The sequence below is a fragment of the Pipistrellus kuhlii genome, unplaced genomic scaffold, assembly GCF_014108245.1.
Source record: "Pipistrellus kuhlii isolate mPipKuh1 unplaced genomic scaffold, mPipKuh1.p scaffold_m20_p_1, whole genome shotgun sequence".
NCBI classification, from domain to species: domain Eukaryota; kingdom Metazoa; phylum Chordata; class Mammalia; order Chiroptera; family Vespertilionidae; genus Pipistrellus; species Pipistrellus kuhlii.
In genome coordinates, this window is record NW_023425404.1 from 176,258,906 (window position 1) to 176,285,717 (window position 26,812).

The 26,812-nt window shown below is 45.1% G+C and overlaps 1 protein-coding gene across 15 annotated transcripts in view; it reads left to right on the top strand.

Moving 5' to 3' along the window:
* Positions 1–26,812, top strand: part of APBB2 (amyloid beta precursor protein binding family B member 2) — a 324,770-nt gene that overhangs the window by 276,421 nt on the left and 21,537 nt on the right. The window contains exon 1 of one of the 15 annotated variants that reach the window (XM_036417872.2): positions 18,043–18,182. The exons of the other annotated variants lie outside the window; for them this stretch is intronic. The gene's annotated coding sequence lies outside the window, so the exon portion shown is untranslated. Of the gene's footprint in view, positions 1–18,042; positions 18,183–26,812 lie in introns of those variants that run through there. 15 annotated transcript variants of the gene reach the window in all.

Genomic DNA, 26,812 nt, shown 5'->3' on the forward strand with positions numbered 1-26,812 from the left:
TAAGAAAGAGAAAACTGAATCATATTTATTAAACTCACTAAGTCAAGGGTTGGAAATAAAGGGAGGGGAAACTTTTTAAATTAAAGATAAGATTTTAATATGTCTGCACTGTACAAATTAGAATGCTTCTTAAAAAAAAAAAAGAGAGAGAGAAGATGGCCTATATCTTAAGTCTTTATATCTTGGCTCACTTTTAATCAGAATGTTATTAATCATTCTCTTAGGCCTTGGAATCATGCTGTTAGAACAGATTACACCGAAGAAGCGTATTAATCAGGACAGGAGGAGAAGAGTCTTCATCCAGAAAGAGCTCCGTCCTTTTTTTAAAGCTTTGTGATTGTAATTTAACTGTGGTTGTACTGGTGTATTTTTAAGGGACTAGTCAGGTTGGCTTTCTTCATGCCCAAGGCCACATCGACCTGGGCCAACCTTGAGGTGTCAAGCTGTGGGATTTCTTTCCTCCTTCCTTCTTCCTCCGTGGGATGGCCCCACCCACCTCTCTGTGTATTTATTGGACACCCGTGTATTAACTTCCCACCATGGGTCATCCCTGTGCTTGGCACCACGGATGAAGTGCTTTAGAGTCCTCTGTGCAGAGCCTTTCCCCTCGGCTTCTTCTTTGTAGCACATTTCTTTTTGGATTTAGAACCCGCCCAGATCATCCAGGGCAGGCTCTCCATGTCAGGATCGTCAACTACACCATGTCTGCCAAGACCCTTTGTCCTTCCCAGGTCACATTGACGGGTTCCAGGGGGTAGGACCGGATGACACCTTTTCCAGCCTCCTGCAGTCAGCATGGCGAGGACCCTCTCTGGGGGGTGCAGGTTCGGTGGTGCCCTGAGAGGACCTTTGGGGTCCAACACGCCCAGAGGACTCCTAGGTCTCATCTACCTCGTGGCTGTGGGACTCTCGGCAAGTTACTCCCCCTGACCCCCCCGTGTCCTGTGTAGAGCTGGAGGCTTGAGAACCGACCTGCAGCTTGGTGTGAGGTCATAAGTCAGAGGGGGGCCAGGCCTGGGCACCCCCGCTGTGCTATGCTTCACGCAGGCCCTCCGCCCTCCGCACCCACACCAGTGGGCCTCGAGGACCGGAGGAAGAGGGCGCTGCCCTCTGGAGATTCCTAGAGCACCTCCTCCCCGTTGTTTTTCTCGGCGAAGCGGAAAACACACACGCTGTTTATTAAATAATTAATCATCCTCTCCTAGAAGGGTGATTCCATTTCACGGCTGAGCAGTCTGCTGCCAGAGGACCGTGTCCTCCTCCAGCGTGATGTATGACATGCCTTGGTCGCCACCTTTTTAGACGCTTGGATGTTCTCTCTCACAGCCATTCAAACGGGAAGGTGGCGTAGGGCACAGTCATGGGCACTTTGTCCCTTTAAGAGAGAGATAACACACGTGCGTCGCGCTGTGGCCTCGTATTTTCCCATTTCTGTAGTAGTATGTAGAGCCTATATTAGTGAACATAAATTCCAGTAAATTCTAGTATTGACTAAATACTAATTATTTAGTAATAAATGGCATAGATAATAAGCCTTCATAGCTTTAAGCCTATTAAGAAAAATAAACAATTATATTATTGACACGGAAATTAATACAATGGAATGAACCAAGAAATAACAAAGCCTTTTTTTTTTTTTCTCCTCAAAATTTTCTGTGATTTCACAGACATTCACTGTCTGCCTTCAGAATAAAAAAAATCTGGCCTGATTTGTTTATAAAGCAGTCCCTTCAGACATCTGCCTTATTTTTAGGACATTTTAACTCTAATATAAGGATAGTACGTAGGGGGCCTGCTCGCCATTTCTGACCTAGCGACATGAAGGGCCTGGAATGCCCTTTTGAGAAGAGCCATGAGACCAAAACCAGGCTTGGTGAGGAGCTCTGTGATCTGTTAGTCATGTCTGCCATGGACATGGAACAGGAGGCACAGGCGTGACACAGCATGCCTATTGAACAGTTATTGGAATGCACTTCATCTAGGCCCTTACACCCTCAGGCTGCCATCAGAGTCCTCAGTTAACAATAACTTTTGTACAGGGAAGGTAAAAACTGGGCTGGGGGGCGGAGGGGGGGGGTCGAATATTTACTACTATCAATACCATCATAGCTGAAATTCAGTAGTTTCTTGAAATATATCTATTAAAGGAAGAAAGGGAGGAGATGATTATTTGCCCAGAAAATTGACCTTTTCAGTAAGGGAAAACAGGTTTTTAGGACCCAGTAGTGAACTTTGAGGGCTCTGAATTTGTGGCCATGCAGGGCTCAGAACGACCAAGACCACCGGACGGTGTTCATTTGTGGATACACAGCATAAATGCCGTGTTCCAGTACTAAATGTTTAAAGCATCTGTATTGTCTAACAGCTGACACACAGTGCTTGGAACGTGTGGCATTTTGTTTAGTTTGCCACACCTCTGGAAGAAAGAAAATTGATATTTAAGATTTGAATCCCCGCCCTGCCACTCACTATTTATATGTTCTGGGGCAAGTTACATCCTTGTCTGTACCTCAGCTTCCTCGTCAGATAATAACATTGAGTAGGAGTGCATGCTACTCTTGCTGAGAGTTGAGAACAGTGTCTGGCAGATGTCTAGTGAGTGCTTTTGGCCTCCATTCCCAGCCCTCCCTGCTGACTTCTGACCCCTGCAGGCTGTCCCAGGCTCAGCCTGGGTTTGGCCACTGGGAGGCGCTGGAGGCTGGAGGAAGTAGAAGCCAGGGTTCCTCTCCCCTTTGGGGGCTTCCAAGCTGTGGCTCCTCTGGGTGGCCTTGACCTTGACCCCAGAGCTCTCGGTCTACCACCTCCTCCCTTGGGCCCTTTTCCTGGGAGTGGTAGGTTGCTTCCTGCTCTTGCTAATCTCTGTACCTCAACTATCTTCTGTATGTTTTCTAACTCTTCCATTACCTATGTCACCGCTTCTATTAAGATTCTATTAAATTCCCTCCATTTGAAATATTTGGAGCAGTTTTTCTTTTCCTTGTTGCGCCCTGACAAAATAAAGACTAGGTACGTGCATACTAACCTTGTATAGTTGCTGCTACTGTTGTTGTCATTGTCTTATAGTCTTTAGAAAAAAGGGTGGGGAACCTTTTTTCTGCCTAGGGCCATTTGGATATTTATAACATCATTCCCAGGCAACACAAAAGAAAAACTGCTCTAAATATTTCAAACGGAGGGAATTTTATAGATTCGGAGACATGGGTAATGGAAGAGTTGGAAAACAAACAGAAGATAGTTGAAAATGAGCTTGCTATATTTGGTCAAACGTTTCATTGACTCACCCCTAATGCCTTGGCAGGGCCAGACCAAATGATTTCACAGGCCTCATATGGCCCACGGGCTGGACATTCCTCACCCCTGATTTAGAGGAAACTCTATAAAGGACACAGACTCAGCCGAAACCAGTGTGGCTCAGTAGATAGAGCGTCGGCCTGCGGACTGAAATGTCCTGGGTTCAATTCCGGTCAAGGGCATGTAACTTGGTTGCGGGCACATTCCCAGTAGGAAGTGTGCAGGAGGCAGCTGATCAATGTTTCTCTCTCATCGATGTTTCTAACTCTATCCCTCTCCCTTCCTCTCTGTAAAAAATCAATAAAATATATTATATATATATATATGTATTATATATATAATATATATATAAATCAATAAAATATATAATATATATATATATATATATTTTTTTTTTTGCATATGTTTTTTTATTTATTTAACTGTATCATTGTATACATGTAGGTAAAATGCTAAACCCTTTGTCTGAGCCTGTGCAGTTAGAAGCAATTATTTCTCTAAGGCAGTGGTTGGCAAACTCATTAGTCAACAGAGCGGCAAAATGCGGCTTGCGAGCTGCAGTTTGCTGACCACTGCTCTGAGAGGATAGTGTGCGTCAGGCGATTAAAGAAGCCAAATTTTTTATTTTGTATTAATGAAAATTGTATATTTTTAGGGTATAATAACTTTACCCCCAGATTTATTGAGATACAATTGACATAATATTATGTAAACTTAAGATATATAAGATATATATTTATTTCTTAAACAAGAAAATGAACATGTGTATTTCTTCTCTTGGCAGTCTATGAGTATAGTCTCTCAATTTCAAGTTCCCTAGGGAAGAGTCACTCACCGCCCAGACCAGGTGCCCACCCAGTCTAATTCCTGGCCGGTTCACTGCATGCTGGAGGAGCCTGCTATTGCCATGTGGGCTTAGGTCATGTGGTGTTTCCCAGAAAAAGGCTGGGCAGGCAAGCCAACAGATGTCCATTTCAAAACGTAATCAGCCTAGTTAACAATCATGGAAATACCAACTGCCTACTATTGGGTACCTACCTTTTGCTAAATACAGTGCTAATTACACTGTATCTGTGGGGTTTTTGGTTTTGATTTATTTTGTTTTTTAAATCCTCACCTGCGGGTATTTTCCCCATTGACTTTCAGACATAGTGGAAAGGGTGGGGGGAGATATAGAAGCATGGAAGTGGTTTTACTTTTGTTCCTTTAAATCCTTACAACAGCCTTAGGAGGCAGATTTAATTATTTACATTTTGTAGATGTGGAGAGACCAAAGGGAAAATTATGCATCTGTGCAATATAAAGCTGCACAGGCCAGCTAAAGCATTGCTTCTGGTGGGAATTAAAACATATCAACTCACAGTGGCAATGCTGGTTCGCTAATGCTGATCAGAAGTATTAGTAGAGATTAGTGGAGAAAACAGTGGGGGGACAAATCAAAGCAGTTTATTTGTATGAGAACTACGTATTAAAATAAGAGGTCTTTGGTGGCTGAACTATTTAATAAATGGCTCTGGTGTTTAAAAGAATAAATTTGGCCCAACCCCCCACTCTTTGAAAATAAGGAATTTTACTTGAGGTAAGTAAGTTAGCTTTTGTTTAATCCTCACCTGGAGAGATGTTATTACTGATTTTTAGAGAGAGAGAGAAACGTCTATGTGAGAGAGAAACATCTATGTGAGAGAGAAACACTGATCCATTGCCTCCAGTATGTGTCCCAACCAGAGATCAAACCCACAACCAAGGTATGTGCCCTCATCAGGAATCGAACCTGCAACCTTTTGTGTATGAGATGGCATTCCAACCAATTGAACTAGCCAGCTAGGGCAAGTAATTTAGTGTTCTTGTGGAAAGTTCTTTCAATTTCTAAGATGATTCAGAGTTCAGAATTACTGACTCAATCTTCTGACTGTCAGGAGTGTTTAAATATACATTTCCCACTCAGTAAAGTCATGAATTTGTTTGATTTATCATCAGTGCACTCAGAAGTAATCCCAGTAGACTGTGAGTTGTAAAGCATTTGCTTCTTTCCTTCTGGTTAATTCTGACACATCTCACCTGCCATATTTTTCTAAAGTTCTAAAAATGGGATTGCTTGATGTTAAAATTGGTTGTTGTGTTCCTAAAGAAAATCTATAAAACTTACTCAACAATATAGTTTCCCCTCATTTCCTCAAAAATGTTCTAGCATGGGTAGAGAAAATAGAACTTATGGTCTACTATGATGGTTGGCAAACTCATTAGCCAACAGAGCCAAATATCAACAGTACAACGACTGAAATTTCTTTTGAGAGCTGAAAACTGACTTGTGTGCATGGGCCACGAAGTTTCAATCGCACTGTGAATGTGCACCTGCACGTAGTATTTTGTGGAAGAGCCACACTCAAGGGGCCAAAGAGCCAAGGTTTGCCGACCACTGATCTAGTAGACCAGTGTTCGAACTTGAGCACGCATCAGAATCAGCCATAGGTCTTTCCAAAGCACAGGCGGTCCAGTCTCATTTGGTCAAACATTTCATTGACTCACCCCAATGCCTTGGCAGGGCCAGACCAAATGATTTCACAGGCCTCCAAGTTTCCGACTCTACTTCTGGGGCAGGCCTGAGAACTGGCACTTATAGCGAGTCCCCAGTTGAGTCTAATTTTGTCTGTGGACCACACTTTGAAAACCACTGCTTTAGGCTGAAGAAAGCATTTGACAAGAATAAGCATGAACGCTTTCAGACTCGTAGCATTAAGAGAAAGCGATGGGGTGGCAGGTTTAAATAATCGCTCTGCTCAACCAAAAGGCTCCACTCTTTTCTAGAAACTGAATTGGGAGTACATGAGTTCCCTTTCTCTTGGGGAGAGAATACACAGAGGAGGATTTACTGTTAGGATAATGAAGCTTAAACTTAGGGCCTCTAGCAATAAGGTCTCATGGCTTTTGCAAAATTTGCAAAAGGAGGATATTTTTGTATTATTTTTCTTAAAGAGGGACCCAGAAATTATCTAAGCTTTAGCTCCCATAAAACCTGAATCAACTCTCTGATCACTAATTAGTATAATGAACCGAAATATGTGAAAGAAATACAGTTTGTCACAAGAAGTTTTTGTAGGTTAAGCAGTCCCTTCCTGCGAGAAAGAAGGGTGAGTGGGGACGTGAGCATCATCTGAGACCTCTGTGTAGAACTTTATTTTTTTTTTATTTTTTAAAAAAATATATTTTATTGATTTTTTTACAGAGAGGAAGAGAGAGGGATAGATAGTTAGAAACATTGATGAGAGAGAAACATCGACCAGCTGCCTCCTGCACACCCCCTACTGGGGATATCCCGCAACCAAGGTACAAGCCCTTGACTAGAATCGAACCCGGGACCCTTCAGTCTGCAGGCCGGCGCTCTATCCACTGTGCCAAACTGGTCAGGTGGAACTTACTTTAATTGAAATAGCTCAGTGGGGCATTTAGGCAGATGAAATGCAAGTTGATTTTAACTTGTGAGCTTGTTATGTGTGCTATATTTTATTTCCTGTTTATGTGTTTATTTGTGACAAGAGCAGCTTTGAAGAATCCAATGGGTTCATGTCCTGGCTTCACCTCTTATAAATAAATTCACCCATTCTCTTTGAGCTGATTTGTCTGTAAAAAGGTCATGGTAATAATAATAATAATTGCCAAATTAATAGGGCTAATGGGGTAGTGAAATTATACATATGAACAGACGTTTGTTCATTTCTGAAGATATAAATAAAATATTACACAAATGTTAGGAATTAGTAGATACACAACTAGAGCACTAATATTCATGGAATGCCTGCAGGCCGTCCTATGAGCTCCAGAGTCAGCAAACTTGTTCTGTAAAGGGCTAGACTATAAATACTTCACATTTTGTAGGTCACTCTGTCAGTGTCTTAAATACTCAACTCTGCCGGGGATAGGCAAAAGCCACCCTACACAAGATATAAATGAATGGCTGTGCTGTGTTCCAATAAAACTTCAGACACAAGGCCCAGCCATGCTAGATATGCCATCATTCTTCCAAAATGCCACTGTCCTTCAAAACCAGCAACTTCCGGTTGAGCTTGAAGATAAAACAAATGCTAGCAATTATAAATGATGTTTTTATGTAAACTCGACACTAAAGGATCGAAGTGCTGGCTATTTCCATCTGCCCTGCTTTCCGTAGTCCCCTGGCCTAGCTGATACCTCGTTGGGGGCTGAGGCCATGTAAGTGGATTATGGAAGGCCCTGTGGGGAGGAGAGAGTCAAGGTTCAGTTAAGGGTCAGGACACAAGCTTGAGTCTCTTTATGCTCCCGGTGCTGTCAGTGGCAATAACATGGTGAGCTCTCTGTGGAGACTCAGCCTCCATAGAGGTTATAAGAATGGAGTTTTGTGACCACCAAAAAACTCAGTGGCTTCTTTTGTAATCTCTTAGTTTTATTTTTAAATCACTGACATGCTCAGGTCTGTGAACACTGAAAAACTTAAATAAACCAAAGGAGTTTTAGGGAAACCTTCCTAAAAGAAAGTTGCCTATATATTTGAAAAGGGAAGTTAATGAGTCGTGAATAAAGTTGCTATAAACATTCATGTACGGGTTCTTGTGTGAACATGTTTTCCCTTCTTTTAGGTAAATACCCAGGAGTGGGATTGCTGGGTTGCGTGGTAATGGTACATTTAACTTCGTAAGAAACTGTCACCCTGGCTGGTTTGGCTCAGTGGATAGAGTGTTGGTTAAGGGCACGTGCCCAAGTTGCAGGGTTGGTCCCCGGTAGGGGGTGTGATGGAGGCAGCCGATCAATGATTCTCTCATCATTGATGTTTCTATCTCTCTCTTCCTCTTCCTTCCTCTCTGAAATCAATAAAATATATTTTTTAAAGAAATCAAAAGAAAGGAAGGAAGGAAGGAAGGAAGGAAGGAAGGAAGGAAGGAAGGAAGGAAGGAAGGGAGAGAGAGAAAGGAAAAAACACTGCCAAGCCACTTTTCAAAGTAGCTGCACTATTCTGCATTCCCACCAGCAACATAGAAGTTCCAGCATCCTCACCAGCATTTGGTGTTGCCAAGTTTTTGTTCTTTGTCGGATTTTGTTGCTGTAAATTCTAAACTGTGTGACGTGGTAACTCATGGCAGTTTTAATCTGCATTTTCCTAACGAATAATGATACTGAGCAGCATTCCTTATTTTCCTGGCCAAAGTGCCTGTTTAAATTTGTTGCTCATTTTAAAAATTGGGTTGTTGTTTTCTTATTATTGGCATTATTCATAAATGCCCCAAACCGGAGACAACAAAATATCCATCAACTGGTAGATGGATAAACAAAATATGGTCCATCCATTCAATGATATTCTCAGCAATAAAAAAAAAAATGAGCTACTGATACATTCAACAGTTATGCTAAGTGGAAAATGGAAGTTTCATATGATTCTATTTATATGACCTTTGGGAAAAGGCAAACAATAGGGGCAGGAACCAGATCAGGGTGGGCCACAGGTGAGGGGAAAGACAATGTTTTCCAAGATCTTCTCTTGGCTTTGCTCTACCAGCCCCCATCCTTCTGTACCCCTGCGTTTGCCTTCAGCCATGGGTTCAAGTGTCAACTGAAGCTCGAATTTCTAATACAGAAATACAAGCATGAAGTTTCTCTAATTTTAATCATGGAAGTTGCCGGTCAGCAGGCATTTCTCATGGCCCTTTAGTTTTGTTCCTGGGTGGGCTCTGTCTTCTTCAGGCGTTCAGTGCCCCTGCATCTTCCTATAACTCTGCTTTCCAGAGAGAGCAAGCCAGGGTGTTGACTAGGGAGACAGCTAAGCGGAAGCCTTGTAAGAACTGAATGCTGTGCTGGTTCTATTAGGATTCTGAATCATAGCGGGTAATGATTTATGCTCCCCTCCCACACCTAGCCGTTGGGAACATGAGAACTATTGGGTGAGGTGTGGGAGGAGGGGAAATCAACTCTCCTTATAGTATAGATAGGAAATCCAGCGATTCACCCACTGTCTTGAGTCTGATGGGAGGTTCTGTTTGCTAAATATCGCATAAAGGAAATAAGCTGTCCCCCTTGCCTAGGGCTTGGAAATATCTTCTATTTACATGTGTACATGGTTGTACACATGTATCATAAACTAGAAGCTCAGCACGTGAAATTGGAAACCCAAGACCTGCTGCATCAGTGGGACCCCAGACCCGCCATGCACGAATAGCTCGCTGCCATAAGCCATGAGCCCCACCACGCCATGTGAGCTGTGAGCCCCTGTGCACTGTGAGAGCCGCAAGAGCTGGGAGCCCCGCCCCCCCACCCCACCACCACCACCACAATAAGTGGCTCACAGGCTGGGGGGAGGGCCTGAGAGGTGCTCCATGCACCTCCTGGTGACCGTTTGTTTGGCCATTCAGGCATTGCGGCCACTGGCCTTTTATAATATAGATAGCCTTTGTGTTTTATAGGGCAGAACGGGCCATTGGGCAGGAGAATTTTTTCCCCCCCAAATATTTTTTTAGAACTGAGTTAAAGGGCTGTTGTGGTAAAACCTAGAGGTCTTTTAGAATGAGGTGGCATCCCTATGTGAGTGCCAGCAAAGGCCCGGCTGGACCTGACCAGTTTCATGGGCGGACGGGGCTTCTTTTACAAATGCAGTTACTCCTCCAAGGACAGCCACCATGTACACGGGTCCGTTAAACCAAGTTGGGGAATATTACTGGGGTCCACCGTTCCCTGGCTTTTTTTTTTTCTTCTTCTCTCTCTCTCTTTTATTTATTTATTTATTTGTTTGTTTGTTTGTTTGTTTTAAACATTTATTTATTTATTTTTACATATTTTATTGATTTTCCCCCCTCCCTCCCTCCCACACATCCCCTCCCTCCCCAGAGTTTTATGTCCATTGGTTGTACTTATATGCATGGATACAAGTCCTTCAGTTGATCTATTATCTCCCCCAGATCCTCCTCCCTGGCTTTTGTTGTCCAGGTTCATTGTGTGTTGTCCCAGTTCACTGTGTATCTGCGCTCGAATTATTTTTGGCTGTGTATTTGTCTTTGTGTTCATTGTTTGGCTAATTTGCACCTGGGTTCGTTCCACTCAGAGTGCAGTCTCTGGCCTAGAGCATCGGCACCACCTGGGATGTTTTCAGGAATGCGGGCCCCACCCCACACCTACTGCACCAGTGAGCATTTTATTTTATTTATTTATTTATTTATTTTTAAATCAATCTTTATTGTTCATATTGTTACAAAGGTTCCTCATTTTTCCCCCCTCCACCAGGTTCCCACCCCACCCTCCGCCCCCTCCCCATCCCCCATTGTCCTCATTTATAGGTGCAGTTTATGTTCAGTCTCTTCCTCCCTCCCTTTCCCCGATAGTAAATCCCTTTTCAGATAGTAAATCAGTTACTTAGCATTTTCTCATATCAATAATACCACCACATGCCCAATGATACATTTCACACAAAAGACATTTCCAAATAGGTCAACCAGCCTCATCCAGGCCCCACCCAAGGCACTCACGGGTCAACACCCCAGCCCTATACTAACTCAACACATCCAGATCTAAGCCTTCATCACTTGATTCAGCAGACCCTCAAGTTCCCACAAAAGTTTCCAGCCATGTCTGAGAGGCAGCTGTGGGGCAGGGGCAGGCGAGAAGCGAGCTGTTCCGGGCCTGGCTGCTCCGGGCCTGGCCTCTGTTGCTCTGGTTCGTTCCACAACCAGCTGCTCTGGGTCTGGTCACCGCTGCTCCCGACCTAGTTGCTCTGGACCTGGCTACTGCTGCTCCGGGCCTGGCTGCACCCGACCCGGCCGCTCCGGGCCTGGCCGCTCCCAGCCTGGCAGCCGCTGCTCCGGGCCTGGCCGCACACGACCCGGCTGCTCCGGGCCTGGCCGCTCCCAGCCTGGCAGCCGCTGCTCCGGGCCTGGCCACACCAGACCCGGCTGCCCAGTGAGCATTTTAGCACACCCCCAGAGGGCGCCCTTGCACAGTGAAATTTGAAAGGCACTGACCTAGGTCAAGGTCCTGTCCTCGAGATAATCTTGTCAGCATCATGTGTGACCCTCGGAAATTCACCCCTGGAGAATTCTCCCGACGGCCATGAATGAGTGTGAGGACAAGCCACTTTGCTACAAATGAACTTAATTTATTTAATGAAATAATTTATTTTATTTATTATTATATGTATTAATAAATACAATTTTTAAAAATTTTTTTAGAAAGAGTGGAAGGGAAGGAGGGAGGGGGAGAGAGTGAGAAACATACACATTGATTAGTTGCCTCCTGCACATGCCTCAGCTGGGGCTGGGGACTGAACCTGCAACTCAGGTACATGACCTTGACTGGGAATCAAACCTGCCACCCTTTCAGTGTGAGGCCATGCTCTGACCACTGAGCCACGCAGGCCAGGACTATGTGAATTCATTTATTAAGCTGAACTGGTCCGTAAAGATATAAGTCCAAATGAGTTTCAGAGTCTACAGGGAACACAAAAAGACATACAGCATCATATTGTCCAGTGTCTTTATCTGTGTCATTGACTTCCTTCACCTGCACAGAGGACTTCTGAGTGTGTGGTCCAGGAGCCACCTGCCTCTGAGTCCTTTGGGTCAGAAGGGGTGGTGCTGATGCAGAAAGAGCAGAGGGTTACTCCAGACCTGCTGGTTGAGTTACACTCTGGGGGGCGAGGCCCTGGCATGTTCACCGTAAGGATTATTGTGTACATTCTAATGTGAGAACCACTGATCCAGTGCTGCTTTGATATCCTCAGTGGTTATGTGGTCATACAAAGGAATGCTTATTTTATTTTTTAATACATTTTATTGATGTTTTTACAGGGAGGAAGGGAGAGGGATAGAGAGTTAGAAACATCAATGAGAGAGAAACATTGATCAGCTGCCTCTTGCACACCCTACTGGGTATGTGCCCGCAACCAAGGTACATGCCCTTAACTGGAATCGAACCTAGGACCCTTGAGTCCTCAGGCCGACCCTCTGTCCACTGAGCCAAACCAGTTAGAGCTAAAGGGATGTTTAAATATAATCTCCAATAGTTAAGGCTTCGATCTAGGATTTTATTATCCTAAAGTCAGGGAGAGTTTCAGGTGGTCTCTGAGTTCAAAGCTGCTTTTACGTTTGGGTGAGGCACTAAATGGACATTTGTGGTGCTACCTAAGGATGGTTCAATTCATATTTATATTGTATATATGTCTGGCAGCATGTTTTCCAGGAGCAAATTAAAAGGCTTTGTTCTATAATGAGTTAACAGTGTGAACATTGCTATTAAAATCCCGTGGCTTTCTTGTTTAGTGTTTATACTCATCTAATCAAACAAATTGAAATTGGATTATGGCTGTTACACAGGATCGCAGTTATTATCCAGTTTAAATGCAGGTCTGCAGGAAACAAAATTGATTTTTTTCCTGTGCTACTTGGGGATCACAGGTTATTGGTATGCTGGTTGAATTTTTTAATTAGGTTTGTATGGAGGAAAGTAAGATTAGTGGTTGTTTTTTTTTATTTTCTTAATGTATTATGTAAATAAACTAATATTTTATTCTAATTAGGGAGTGAGATGATTTTTAAAAGTCAGATGATCTACTTCCATATTTTTATTTAAAGCATGTCAGGGTTTTAAGATGGTAATAATTTTAAGGAACAATTTTATTTTTAGAAAGGGGAAAAGAAAATAATAGAGCAGAATACCATTATAACACTCCTTACAGCTACCTTATCTTTTAGGGAATGAGCAGTAATATGTATCAGAATTCACAGATAAGTGAACCTATTTTCCTATAAACCAAATCTGTTTTTAAAAATTGCCTTCATTCTGCAGACACCTTTTGTGTACTTGCTCTGTGTACATGCCTGATGCTAGCTAGGATTCAGAGTTCATCTAACAAAGGGCCTTCACAAAGACAGATGTTTCTCTACTGCTGACAGCTTTGAGCACAGAGAGATGGTGCCAGAGACTACAGTAGGGGTGTCGAACTCAATCAGAGAAGGGGCCAAAATCTAAAATCCAGCCTTAATCACAGGCCGAATGGTTTACTGAACAGTCATAAACTGTCATTGTGATGGAAACGCAGTGGAGTGCAGTGATGACAGCGCGGTGCGGGCCACATTGCAAGGCCTGGCGGGACGGATTTGGCCCGTGGGCCTTGTGTTTGACACATGTGGACTACAGAGCCAAAAGTGACAAGCCCTGGGGAGCAGGGAAGGCTTCACCGAAGAGGTGACATTTGATCTGGACCCTGACTCAAAAGTAGGACTTTGCAAAGTGAAATTTATTCCTGAAGTTGTAAAGGCAGTACATGTGGATTGCATGCATGCTCATTTAAAAACTATCTATAGAAAAATTGTAGTTTATCACATTTGTTCATTATTAAATAATAGAGGTTAGGTGCCTGAAAATCCATGCACTGGAGGAGGTTCCCTCAGCCCTGCCTGCCCCTCTTACAATCCAGAAGCCATCAGGGACAGGAGGCAACCTGGCGATCAGGGAAGGTGACACCCCATCACACTTCTGCTGCTGCCACTGCTGGCAGCGCAAGCCTTGGCCAGCCCTGGTTACCTGAGCCTTGGGCAGCCCTAGGAGGCTGGACAGCTGCCATCTGAGGTTTGCTTGTGCCTTGGGCCAGTCCTGGACAGTTGGGGGGCTGAAGGGTCTGAGGGACTCCAGAGGCAGGTGATCAGCAAGGCCCCAGCAGGGCTGAGGGGACTGAGCACCGCCATCTTGTGGCTGTGGGTGCTGTCATCTTTGAGAACTGGGCAGTCAATTGGCATATTCCCTCCTTATTGGCTGTGGGTGCCACCATCTTTGTGATGGCATGAGGGTCAATTAGCATATTCCCTCTTTATTAGATAGGATATTAAGCACTTCCTGTGGGTCAGGAAATGTGCCTGCTGCTAAAATATACTGGGGGGCAAAGTCCACAAGATCGCTCAGATTCCACAGCTTACTGGAAGGACTCACAGATCTCACTGCAAGCTATTTTACTAAGTTATGTTTTATTACAGTCAAATGATAGGCATTAAAATCAGCCAAGGGAAGAGCTACATAGAGCAGAGTCCAGGAAAGTTCCAACACAGAGTTTTCCTCTCCCCGTGGAGTCATGGACAGTGTGACTTCCCCCGTATTGACGTGGAACAATATGCATGGAGTATTGCCAGCCAGGGAAGCTCATTCAAGCCTTGGTGTCCAGAATTTTAATTAAGGCTCCATCGCTAAGGCATGGTTGACCATCCACGTGGCTGATCGCAGTCTCCAGCCCCTCCAAAGGCAAAACTGATGCCAATTGACCCGAAGCTCCTGCCCTAAGTCACAGTGTTAGACTATCTAGTGCACATGTGTCAAACACAAGGCCCGCGGGCCAAATCCGTCCCTCCAGGCCTTGCAATGTGGCCCGCACCGCGCTGTCATCACTGCACTCCGCTGCGTTTCCATCACAATGACAGTTTATGACTGTTCAGTAAACCATTCGGCCCGCGATTTAGGCTGGATTTTAGATTTTGGCCCCTTCTCTGATTGAGTTCGACACCCCTAATAGTGTGACCTAAGACTTCCAGCTAAATAGAAATATTTGTATCAGGTATGACATTCCATGGCTTAGAGATCACCTCCTAGAAGCTGAGGGCAAAGGCCAGGCCTCTCTCTGGTCAAGGTTGAATTTCTTATTATACAGAAACAAACTAGACACTGCTGTCCTATCTTATAGAGAAGGAATATGCTAATTGACTGTCATACCCTCACAAGATGGCAACACCCAGTACCCTCAGCCCCACCTCACCTAGTCGGAGTCCCTCGGTCCCCTCAGCCCCACAGGGGAAGGCAGTTGGAGACGATCGGGTCAGCAGGGAAGGGCAGTTGGGGATGATCATGCCAGCAGGGAAGCAGTTAGGCATCAGTCAGGCTGACAGGAGAGCGGTTAGAGGGCAATCAGGCTGGCAGGCAGAGGCAGTTATGGGCAATCAGGCAAGCAGGCAGGCGAGTGGTTAGGAGCCAGCAGTCCCGGATTGTGAGAGGGATGTCTGACTGCTGGCAGTTGGACATCCCTAGGTCCCAGATTGCAGAGAGTACAGATTGGGCTGAGGGATACTCCCTCCCCTCCCCCCATGCACAAATATCATGCACCAGATCTCTAGTAAGTTTATAAAACCATAAAGTGAAAAGAAATAAGACCTATGAGATAAAAGTCTGGGATGCTCAGGGATGGGGATGGGATGGGTGGTACTGCCAGTTAGGATGATTTTCCCAAAGAAATGGAGGAAAGCTAAAGGATGAGCAGGGTTGGCCAGGAGAGCAGTGCTGTGAAGAGCATTTCAGGACTGGGAACCAGTGGTTCCGGCTTGATCCCCAGTGGGAAGTGGGAAGTAGCTGGACGTGGGTTTCCGGCTTGATCCCCAGTGGGAAGTGGGAAGTAGCTGGACGTGTTCCAGAACCTGGAGAAGATGCGGCTGGAGCAGAGAGAAAGAGGAGGGAATGTGGTTGCAGTATTGACTAGAGAAAATAGGGACCAGATCCCAGGTCCTGGGTGGCCTCAGAGCCTGGAAGTGATTATGGACTGTGTCTCCAGTCACTGGGAAGCCTTTATAGAATTTAAAGCAGGTGCATGGATGCTCAGGTTTGTGATTTGTTTTTGTTTGTTTAAGTATATTTTTATTGATTTCAGAGAAGAAGAAAGATGGGGAGAGAGATAGAAACATCAATGATGAGAAATAAGCATTGATTGGCTGTCTTCTGCATGTCCCCCACACCCAGGGAATTTAGCCCACAACCCCAGCCATTTGCCCTTGACCAGAATAGAGCCCAATACCCGTCAGTCCACAGGCTGACTCTATCCACTTAGACAAACCAGCTGGGGCTGTGATTTGTTTTTTTAAAGGGATACGTGTGGCTCTGAGACTAGCCACTCTGGAACAAGAGTGGAAGCACGTGACTGTTAGAAGATTGCTGCAGACATCAAGATTACAGCAGGTAGAACTAGGTGGCAGTGGAGCTGGGAGTGGGGTGAGTTTGAGAGAGCAGTCAGAGGTAGAGCTGGTGGGACTTGTCAAGCAGGACTGCCTGCCTGCAGACCCTCAGCTGTCACATCGTGCCATCACCTGTGGGCATCCGGCAGCCCCATCTGATTAGTTGCTTCTGCTCTGCTGCAGGCGGAGAGTCAGACAACCAAACTGACTGGTGTTATGTGGCAGGAAGGAAGGGAAGCCTCTGAAGGTGACAGGTGCAATGGGGAAATCGGTTCACGCCTCCAGACTTGGTGATGTCTGTTTAGACTGCTAAACCCCAAGCCTCAAACCTACCACCCCCACTTCCAGTTTGGGCTGCGTTCCAATCAGTGGTGGTTGCCAGAGCAGTTCACGGTAAACATCTCTTCTAAACAGCTGCGGTATTACCGGTCATACATTCATGAATTAAATCATGCCCGCTTTGAAAGACAACCATTAACCAAAAGAGCCCATAAAATTGTCAACACAGAGCTTATTAAGTGTTGAACAAATGAGTAGATGTCTGATTAGACATGAACATTAAAAACATAAACGTTGGCCCTAGCTGGTTTGGCTCAGTGGATACAGCGTCGGCCTGAAGACTGAAAGGTCTCAGGTTCAATTCCGGTGAAGGGCACATGCCTGGGTTTCCGGCTTGATCCCCAGTAGGGGATGTGCAAAAGGCAGCCAATCAATGATTCTCATCAATGATGTTTCTATCTCTTTCTCCCTCTTTGAAATCAATAAAAATATATTAAAAATAAATAAAAACATGAACATTGAAAAGAGTTTCCAGTACACCTGCGATGTATTTTACTAAATAAACCCAGACAAGACCTCCTACTTACATACACCCTTGATTTTCTATGTATGTTTTACATTTTCTGTTTCCCTGAAAAAGGAGTGTATCGAGCTTTGAATATGACAGAAAGCTTGGCTGATGTCCCTGCCTAATCCACTTTGTTAATTGCACAATTAAATAGCTTATTCTTGCCCAGAAACAGTTAGAAAGAAGAAGTGCTTTCACTACACGCACAGAACACAAGCAAAGACCTTGGATTTTCCTTTCAAGGTCTATTTTGGCCAATGGCTAGCCAGCACCCTTTTCGCTTAGCCCACTGGACACTTTCCTGCTTCCATGAGTGAGTTCTCAGCTGGCAATGGCAGTGTTGGGGAATGCCAGTGTCACCCTGGCGTCAGCTCCGCAGTAAATAAAAGGTGCCTTAAGGGAGGTGGCGGTCAGAAATGTGTGCAGGGGTGACCTACAGTTAAGGGGCTTCGTGTAAACTGGAAGGGAATTGGTGAGAAGTACCTTTCAGCTCCTTTCAAAACTGGCAGTCTGATGGATCAAACCACAGCTTGCTTCTGCTTCTCGGAGGCATCGCAGGGGGGACTGTCTGTCTGTGGGTTGCCTACCGCCCTTGCCCTGTGCTCCGACCTCCACCTCGCACGGATCAGGCTTGGTCCTATGAGAAACCAAAACCCAGGCCCTGGACGTCAGCTTTCTAAAGAGGTTCGGTGGGATTAGGATGAACTTCCCCAGTCCTGGAGTCCAGAAAGGGGAGTGTTTCTTGTAGAATGGGAGTGTGTTGGTGATGTGAGTGTCCCACACTTCTCAGATTGCCCCTGGCCCAGCTCCTGGCAGCTGGTAGTACCTGGCGGGGCACCTGGCGAGTCCGGGCGCGAAGTGGGCGGGTCGGGGCGCGAATTGGGCGGGTCGGGGCGCGAAGTGGGCGGGGCTGCGGCCCGCGCGCCTCTCCAGCTGCCAATGGGCGGCGGCGGTGGGCGGGGAGCCCGGGCGGGTGGGCGACGCCACTCAACACTTCAACTTGAGACCGAAGGAACGCGCCCTGCTCGAGTGAGCGGCGGCTCCTGGGTTTCTGGCGCCCGCACCGCTGGCCCGGTCCCCAGCCGGGACGGCATCCCCGCCCGGAGGCCAAGGGGAGAAGAGGGAGGGGGCGCGGGGCGCCTTTGTCTGCAGGTGCGCGGAGGTGAGGAGCGGGCTGGAGCCGGGCTCGCACGCGGGGACCGGAGGCGGGCGGCCCGGGAGCCCGCGGGACAAAGGCTGCCCCTTCCTTCCCCGGAGTCCGCGCTTACGGAGGCGTCTGGCGAGGGCGGCCTGGGGTGGAGGAGGGTCTGTCTGCCTCCTTGGAAGAGGGATGAGGGTGTGTGAGGTGGGGAGGCGGGCAGTCTTTTGATCCCAGGCTCCCTGCGCGGCTGGAAGCCGGTCCGCGGAGGCCAGGGCTGTAGGATCGGGTGAAGGAGTGCATTCATCCCACGTGCCCCCTGGGGAGTCGCTGTTATGTCTTCTTGTCTATTAGGAGTGAGAAATTAGCGCAGGGTCTGGGTAATCCAATTTTTTTGGATTAAAAGCAATATGTTTTGGTGTAGAAAGACCGCATTTCCAAATGGTTTTTATTTTATGATTTAGCCCATTGGTGTGACTCCCATGGGAGGAAACGTCTCAAATGCCCAAAATGTAGAAAAGAAGCCAAGGACTCACCAGGTGCTTGCTCTTGGCATTGAAAGGGGAGTCTTTTTAAAAAGAAAAACGAAGAACGTCATTTAAAAATTGCATACCACACTTTATTGGATTCTCGGGGAATGTGAGGCTTTCCTAACGGATAACTGCTTCCTGTGCCGATAGTGTAGCCAGGCTTGTCCCTAATGAATGTGCTGCTGTGAGTCCTCATTATGGCCCTGGGTTGGAGGGAGAAGGTGGAGGAGGAGGAGGCAGCCCATTCGTCTTCTTTATTTTTTATTATTATTATATATATATTTTTAAAACTGTAGTTGGCTTTGACTTGTTTCAGGAAAGGTGGGTTCTGCCTGCCTTCTTTGTTGTTCTCTTCGTGGCTTTCTTAGACCTCTGAGTAGTCTGGCTCCTCTCCCGGCCTGCTCTGTTACAAAAGCAGCTTTTAAGTTTTCTCCCTAAAGTTCAGCTCTTTGTTACTTACTGCCTTTTAGTTGCCATGTGCTTTGTAAAACGAGTTTTCAGGTGTCCCACGGCCTTTCCCAAGAAGTTAGAAGCATAACACACGGTGAGGAACACCGCCCTAAATCTGTATCGGTCGGGTTTGCCTATAATTTTTTAAGTTATAGACTGTGGCTGTGTTGTCCAAAAGGAAATGTCAATAGAAGGCTGGACGGGGGAAGACTTTCCACAAAGCATCAGCTGTTCTTGTGGAAGAAGGGGCGGTTGTCAAGGTGAGCGAGGCTCAGAGGGAAGGCCTGGGCTACCATCTGATTTGGCCAGGAACCTCACTTTTCCGACAGCAGGTATACTTATAAGTATACCTGCATCATTCTAGCAGATCCTAGCGTTTGAGCGATGGGAGTAATTTATTTAACAGGTGTTTATTAAACACCTACTCTGTGGTGGGCATTGGCAATAATGGTTAAATGGTCAATGCAGCAGCCCCTTTCCGCTTTCTTGGCGCTGGCATAGGGCCCGTTTCAGGCCCTCTGACATGTGGGGATGACACTAAGGAGTCCGGAGAACGTTGCTGCCGGCTGTTGCCCTGGAGATCAGCTGAGCCCAGAGCGGCAAGAGCAAACAGGTGTGCGGAGGACACCTCCACCCCAGGTGGCGGAGTTAACCAGATGAGGGGTCATTGTGCGCTGGGATTGTCTTCTGGAAACTGCTGGCGATGGTCAGGAATGCCTCTAAAGAGCCTGGGACTGCAAGGAGGGCCAGAAGCTGAGTTCTAAAAGAGTTTGAGCATGGCGTTGTATATTTGGATGTGATAATTCCAGTCCGTTCAGAAAACTGTCAGTCATGCAGTCTCCTAGTCTCACCTCAGTAACCTTCGCCGTCAGCAGGCGCTTGGGGAGATGAATTTCATTTTGAAGCAGTGGCTGGGCAAAGCTTTACATCTGTCTGCGGTCTCCCAAGTGTGAAGAGGTGACTCTTGGGTTTACAGTCATTATTGGGTTAAAAGAAATACGGGATACAAGTGGGAAAACCCAGTTTATTCTCCCTCAGACCTTTCTACAAATCCCTAAAGTCACATGAAAACATACTAAATAGTAGTGTAACATGTTGTTGTTTTTCCTAAGTGCCTATTTTAAACACTTAGGAATATAGCATTTTTTAGAAATTTTTAGACCTTTTTAGGCTTTTCCGGCCCTAACATACTACCTGACATAAATAACTGAATTGTTAAATGGGCAGATGAATGACTATAAATAAAATGTTTCATTTTCTACTTATAGGATTTTACTATGGCCATTACATGTACCTGACAGATTAATTTGCTGTTCAGCAGACATGGGACATCTGTATGTCAGGCATGTTGTGAGGTATGTGAGGGAATGAGGCAGGCAAGATTCAAAGAGGCAGGAGATAAGCCAAAGTAACAATTCAGAAGCAAGGTGATATAGATTAGGATATATACCATGAGGACACTCACCAGCACATTGCAACGAGTAGCTCAGGGGGTACAGGGCTCACCAAGAGGCATCCTGTCCTAGGAGGGGACATTTGAACTGAGCTTGAAGGTTGGGAAGAAGCCAGGCATATGGGAAGCAAGTAGGAAGTCTGAGGAAGAGGAGCACTTAGCGTGTTCAAGGCTCGGAAAGGAGGCCAGCGTGGTTGAGCAGGAGGAAGAGGCCAGTGGTATGCTCTGAGATGGGAGAGGTGGGTGAGGACAAGATCCTGCTTTTTGTCTGTGGCTCAGGTTAATGCCATGAGAAGCCTTTGAAGGGTGATAGTAACCAGGGCCGTGTCATGGTCTGATTTATTTCATTAAAAAGATCTCAGTGAATGCTGTTAAGGGGAATGGATGTCAGGGGCAGAGGTGAAAGCTGCGGGACCGGTTAGCAAGTCTTGGTCCAGGGAAGATCAGAGTCATGGCAGAGGGGTGAAGAGAAGCAAGTGTGGAGATTGATCTGGCAGGGTTGGGTGTAGGAGATGCAGGAAGTGGAATAAATTAGGACCACACCTGGAATTTTAGACTTATTGTTTATCTCTGTTAGAAATGCATATTAATAAGAATGATGACTGTATAAGGACAAATTTGTATCAAGACCTTGACTTAGTTTTGTTTCATTCTCCACTGTGGATGAGTGCATTTGGCCATTTTTCTAATAAGATGTTTTCACTCTGGACTATCTCACCTGATTATTAGACCTTTGAGCATTTTCTTTGTTCTGTCATAAAAACTAAAGAATCAGAGTAAGAAAGAAGATGGGTTTAAGCTTTAATCTATGCAAAATAACTCTACCTTTGCTTCTAGTTTTTAAGAAGCCATTGACAATTGCATTTGAAGTTATTTATTTCACATGCAACATCCTACGTGGTTCCAATAACCAATACTCTGTCATAAATAAAACTTGTTCCGTATGTGTTTAAAATCAGAAGTAGCCCTGCTGGTGGCTTAGTTGACTGAGCACCATCCCATGCACTAAAATGTCTTTGTAGCTTTCCGGGAAATGCACTGAGCACTTTGTGAGCTAGAAAACCCATTTCCTTATATCTTTAAAAGTAGAGAAATGAAATATTTGGGTTCTGATAGGATTTTTGGTGCCATCCTTCCATCTTCAGATTTGTGTGCTTGAATGATTACAAAGGTGAGGGAACTTTGGTTCTAAACCAACCTGAGTTTGGTTTTGCAAAAAAAGTTTTTTTATTAAATATTTCGTGTGTGTGTGCGTGTGTGTGTGTGTGCATGCGCACGTGCATAAATTATTCCTTATGCAGAGGAGAAGGGGCAGAAGTGACTGGGGCTGCCAGCCCTCCTGATCCGAAAGCCTAGATTGGTTACCCTAGAACCGTGGTTGGCAAACTGCGGCTCGCGAGCCACATGCGCTCTTTGGCCCCTTGAGTGTGGCTCTTCCACAAACTACCACCGCCTGGGCGAGTCTATTTTGAAGAAGTGGCGTGAGAGAAAGTTTAAGTTTAAAAAATGTGGCTCTCAAAAGAAATTTCAGTAGTACTGTTGACATTTGGCTCTGTTGACTAATGAGTTTGCCGACCACTGCCCTAGAACATGCGAGTTTTTCTGGGGATGAATAAATTATGACAGTTCAAGTAATTATGGTAGAGGAAAAGCAGCTGAGAGCACTGTTGACAATTGGGGCCTATTTGGCCTGATTCTGTCATGTCAACGCATGCATCTGTTTGCCAGGTTACATGAAAATGCTGTTTTCAAGTAGTCCGGTGGGTTTTGTTTTCCATTTTTCTCCCCCTGGCCCCCTTAAGCATTCTAAGAAGAGTCACAGCCTGCTAGTGACCTTCGTGAAATAAATGAACGGGGCCAGAGCTCTGTATGATTTCTGGTTCTCGTGTTGAATGTCCATGTAAAATGTCAGTTCCATGGAAGGTTTCTTCGTTTCTAAAGAAGATACAAATTGGAAAGGACCTCTTATTCCTGCATCTGGGTGGGGTAGCTTTTTGCTGGCCCCGCAGTTTGTCCCCTATAACAAGGATTATTCCAGCTGCTCAAACTAGTTGCACACGTATGACGCAAACTTGTTTTAATGCTCTGCGTTACCATCTTGAAATCCTTAATACCATAATTTTTCCATACGGGCTCTTGCATTTTCATTACTCGTCCTAATCTCCTTTTTTGCCCACATTGTATGTTGCACGCCTGAGTCAGGTTGTCATCGAAGCAGGGTTTTCCACCTTTTCTGGAAAACTTTATTTTATTTATTTAAAAAAATATATTTTTTATTGATTTTGTACAGAGAGGAAGGGAGAGAGATAGAGAGTTTGAAACATCGATGAGAGAGAGTCATCGATCAGTTGCCTCTTGCACACCCCCTACTGGGGATATGCCCGCAACCAAGGTACATGCCCTTGACTGGAATCGAACCCTGGACCCTTCGATTCCCCAAGCTGATGCTCTATCCATTGAGCCAAACCGGTCTCGGCAAAAGTCCAGACTTTAAATATTTGGGGCTTTGAGGCTGAATGGTCTCTGTTTCAACTACTCAGCTTTGTCATTGTAGCACAAAAGGGAAGAGTGGGTAGGTAGGTGCGGCTGTGTTTCGGTGACATCTTGTTTATAAAAACAGGCAGGGGGTAGATGGTTTGTGATCCAGGGACCATAGTTTGCAACCCCTGATTTAAAGGACTTGACTGGAACCCACATATGACACCTGATATTGGACCTTGTCCTTTGGAAGTCAGAAGTCTCGGTCACCTTTTGGCCAGCATTGTGGTGTTCTGAAACATAGACTGGAGACTTCCTGGAGAAGGTGGGCTGTTTTAAACCCTTATTCAAGCATCCCAAGGCCACACTTGAGCTTCTTCAAGATGGTATGTTTGTTTGTCAAACACTGACAAACATGGACAATAAAAGGAAGGTAAACTCGGTAAAAATAGGATGCTACTGTCATGGAATTGTGGTTTTTGTTTTTTTAGTATTATCATATTTGATAGGAAAGGAAAAAAGATGATGAAACAAGGAGACTAGCTGCATATAAAATGTAACCTTGCCCTAGCTGGTTTGGCTCAGTGGATGGAGTGTTGGCCTGTAGACTGAGGGATCCCAGATTCAATTCCGGCCAAGTAACCTTGGTTACGGGCACATCCCCAGCTGATCGATGTTTCTCATCGATGTTTCTAACTCTCTATTCCTCTCCCTTCCTCTCTGTAAAAAAAAAAAAAAAAAAAAAAAAAAAGGAGTCAATAAAAATATATTTAAATGGTAACTTTATTGGCCCAGCCTGTGTTGCTCAGTGGTTGAGCATTGGCCCATGAACCAGGAGTTCACAGTCCGATTCCCTGTCAGGGCACATGTCCAGGTTGTGGGCTCAATGCCCATTAGGGGGCGTGCAGGAGGCAGCCAATGATGTTTCATATTGATATTTCTCTCTATCCTTCCTCTCTCTAAAAATCAATTTAAAGTATATTTTTTCAAAAATAACCTTTCTGGATACGAAAGGTGTATTCTTTCAGCCTGTATCAAGAAGCTAACTCCTGCTAAGGTAGTTCAGGATCTTGGAGCTGGGGGTTGAGGGGGAGGGGGATGAAGAAGTGGGGTCCTCTTGTGCAGCTCTCCCCACTTCCCTGCCTCAGCTTGTATAGTAGTGGTTCTCCACCTTTCTGATACCACGTCCCTTTAATACAGTTCCTCATGTTGTGGTAACCCCTAACCATAAAATTATTTTCGTTGCTACTTCATAACTGCAATTTTGCTGCTGTTAATGAATCGTAACTCATCCTGGGGCTTTGAGGGTGGATGAGAACCGCTCTGTAGAGCCTAAGACCATCGGAGAATACAGATATTTACGTTATGATTCATTAACAGCAGCAAAATTACAGCTATGAAGTAGCATTGAAAATAATTTTATGGTTGGGGGTCCCCACAACATGAGGAGCTGTATTAAAGGGTCGCGGCTTTAGAAAAGTTGAGAATCCACTGGTGGATGGGAACTCATTGTCTGGGTTCTTTTCTCTAAAGGATACACAAAGGTTTATTTCTCTTCGGGTTACAATTATTAAGAAAATTATCCAGGAGTCAGTAAATCTTGATGGAAATCAGTGCACAGGGGGAATTTATATATATCGATTTCCTCAGAGGCAAAAGCACCGTTTTTCATTTAGACAGATGTTCTGAAGAGGGAGTCTAGTGAGGGGCTCTGGAAACGAGATGGCTGTTCCCGCTGGGGATGATCAGAGTATAGATTTGTTTTGCTTTCAAATAGTCACAAGAGATTAATCTTTTCAGAACTCACCTCCTGACCATTCAGGTGAAATATGTTTTATTAACTTTGTTTCAGATGACATGAAAGTGGAATATGAACTAACATCATTTTTAAAGTGACGTCCGTGATAAATAGTAACGGGAGAAAAAAATCCAGCCAACTCTGTTTTATTCACAGCGTGGTTCCCTCAGGTTCTTACCAACTTAATCAGTTGAAAGGAGAAAGTCCTTCGTTTACCCTTTTTAGTTATTTATTCGGTCGTTCAAAAATACTTACTGACTACCTGTTATGCGCCAGGTACTGGTGATTGAACAACACCGTGGGAATCATCAACCAATAGTCATTGGCATCAAATCAGTGCCAGCAGAAATCCCCAATTTGGGGTGAGGTGACAACACAGCCTTCAGTCTTCGGTGACAACACAGCCTTCAGTCTTCCACGGGGAAAGTGAGCTCCTCAAGCCAGAGGGGAGCTGGCTTTTATAAGCACAAGCCCCTGCCCCTCACCATGCAGAGGAAGACTCCAAACCTTCAGTTTGATTGAGCCAAAAGGCACTTTTCTGATTGGCCAGAATGGACCTGCTCTGATTGGTTGGTGCTGTGCAGCTCCAGTTGAATGGGGAAAGCCTCAGCCTGTACTTTGGTTGGGCATGTACTTTGGTTGCGGGCACATCCCCAGTAGAGGGTGTGCAAGAGAAAGCTGATCGATGATTCTCTCATCGATGTTTCTAACTCTCTCTTTCTCTCTCTCTTCCTTTCTGTAAAAAATCAATAAAATATATTTAAAAAGAAAGAAAGAAAGAAAGAAAGAAAAGAAAGAAAGAAAGAAAGAAAGAAAGAAAGAAAGAAAGAAAGAAAGAGAAAGAAAGAAAGGAAAGAAAGAAAAGGAAGGGAGGGAGGGAGGGAGGGAGGGAGGGAGAGAGAGAAAGAGAGAGAGAGAGAGAGAGAGAGGAAGGAAGGAAGGAAGGAAGGAAGGAAGGAAGGAAGGAAGGAAGGAAGGGGATTGGCCATATCGTGATAGCCCTAAATCCTCTTAAAATTTTAGGAAAATTTAGGAACTAGTTTAAGAATGTGCCTTGCCCACAAGCAGCCCTCTGCGGTGGCTGGGTAAGAGAATTCATCCTCAGGCTCACCGTGGTTTTAACCTGCAGTTTTGTCTGTCCCTTGCCCGTGGTCTGTGCCCTGGTGGCATTTATTGCGTGGAACTCACTTTCCCTGAGTGAAGAGCTGTCATTGTCCCTCTCTGTATCAAAGCTGTAATTACTCACACCTTGTCAGATAGGAGCCTCCTGGGAATCAAGTGGTTTTGTTTTTGTTTTACCATTTCAACTTTCAGGAAGGAATCCAGCCCGTGGTTTCATAATTCAGGTATAATTTACATAGTTTTTATCTTTTGATTATGCCCTACATTTTATACCAAGGAATTGTAACACTCTGTGAGTTATTTCTCACTTGAGAACTAAATGTAAGTCATGGTTGTATTCTTTTGTTCAGATATTCAGAGAAGTGAGATTGTTTTGTTTTTTCACTGCAATACAAAACAGATGAGAGCAGACACTTGTTCATTTGTGCTCTCTTGAAAGATGGATTTAAAAAAAAAAAATACTCACTTCCTGTTGCCTCTTAAATATGTTTTTTCCCTCATTAGTAAGCTGACTGGTAACTATTGTGTCTTCTCTCCAGTGGCATGAGAAAGCCCTTTGTTTAGAAGGATGTGCCTTGCATTTCAATAACCCTGCCCCACTTCAGGGCCTCCGCTTCACAACTGGTCCCATTGACGCTGTATTCCTCTTTCAGGTACAGGCTGTCCTGTGCTGGGCCTGAGCGGGGAGGTGGGACACAAAGGGGCACCCGTGGTCAGAGATGGTGTTTCTGCTGCAGCCACAGGGCCCTGGGAAGGCCGGAACCTTTTCCCTG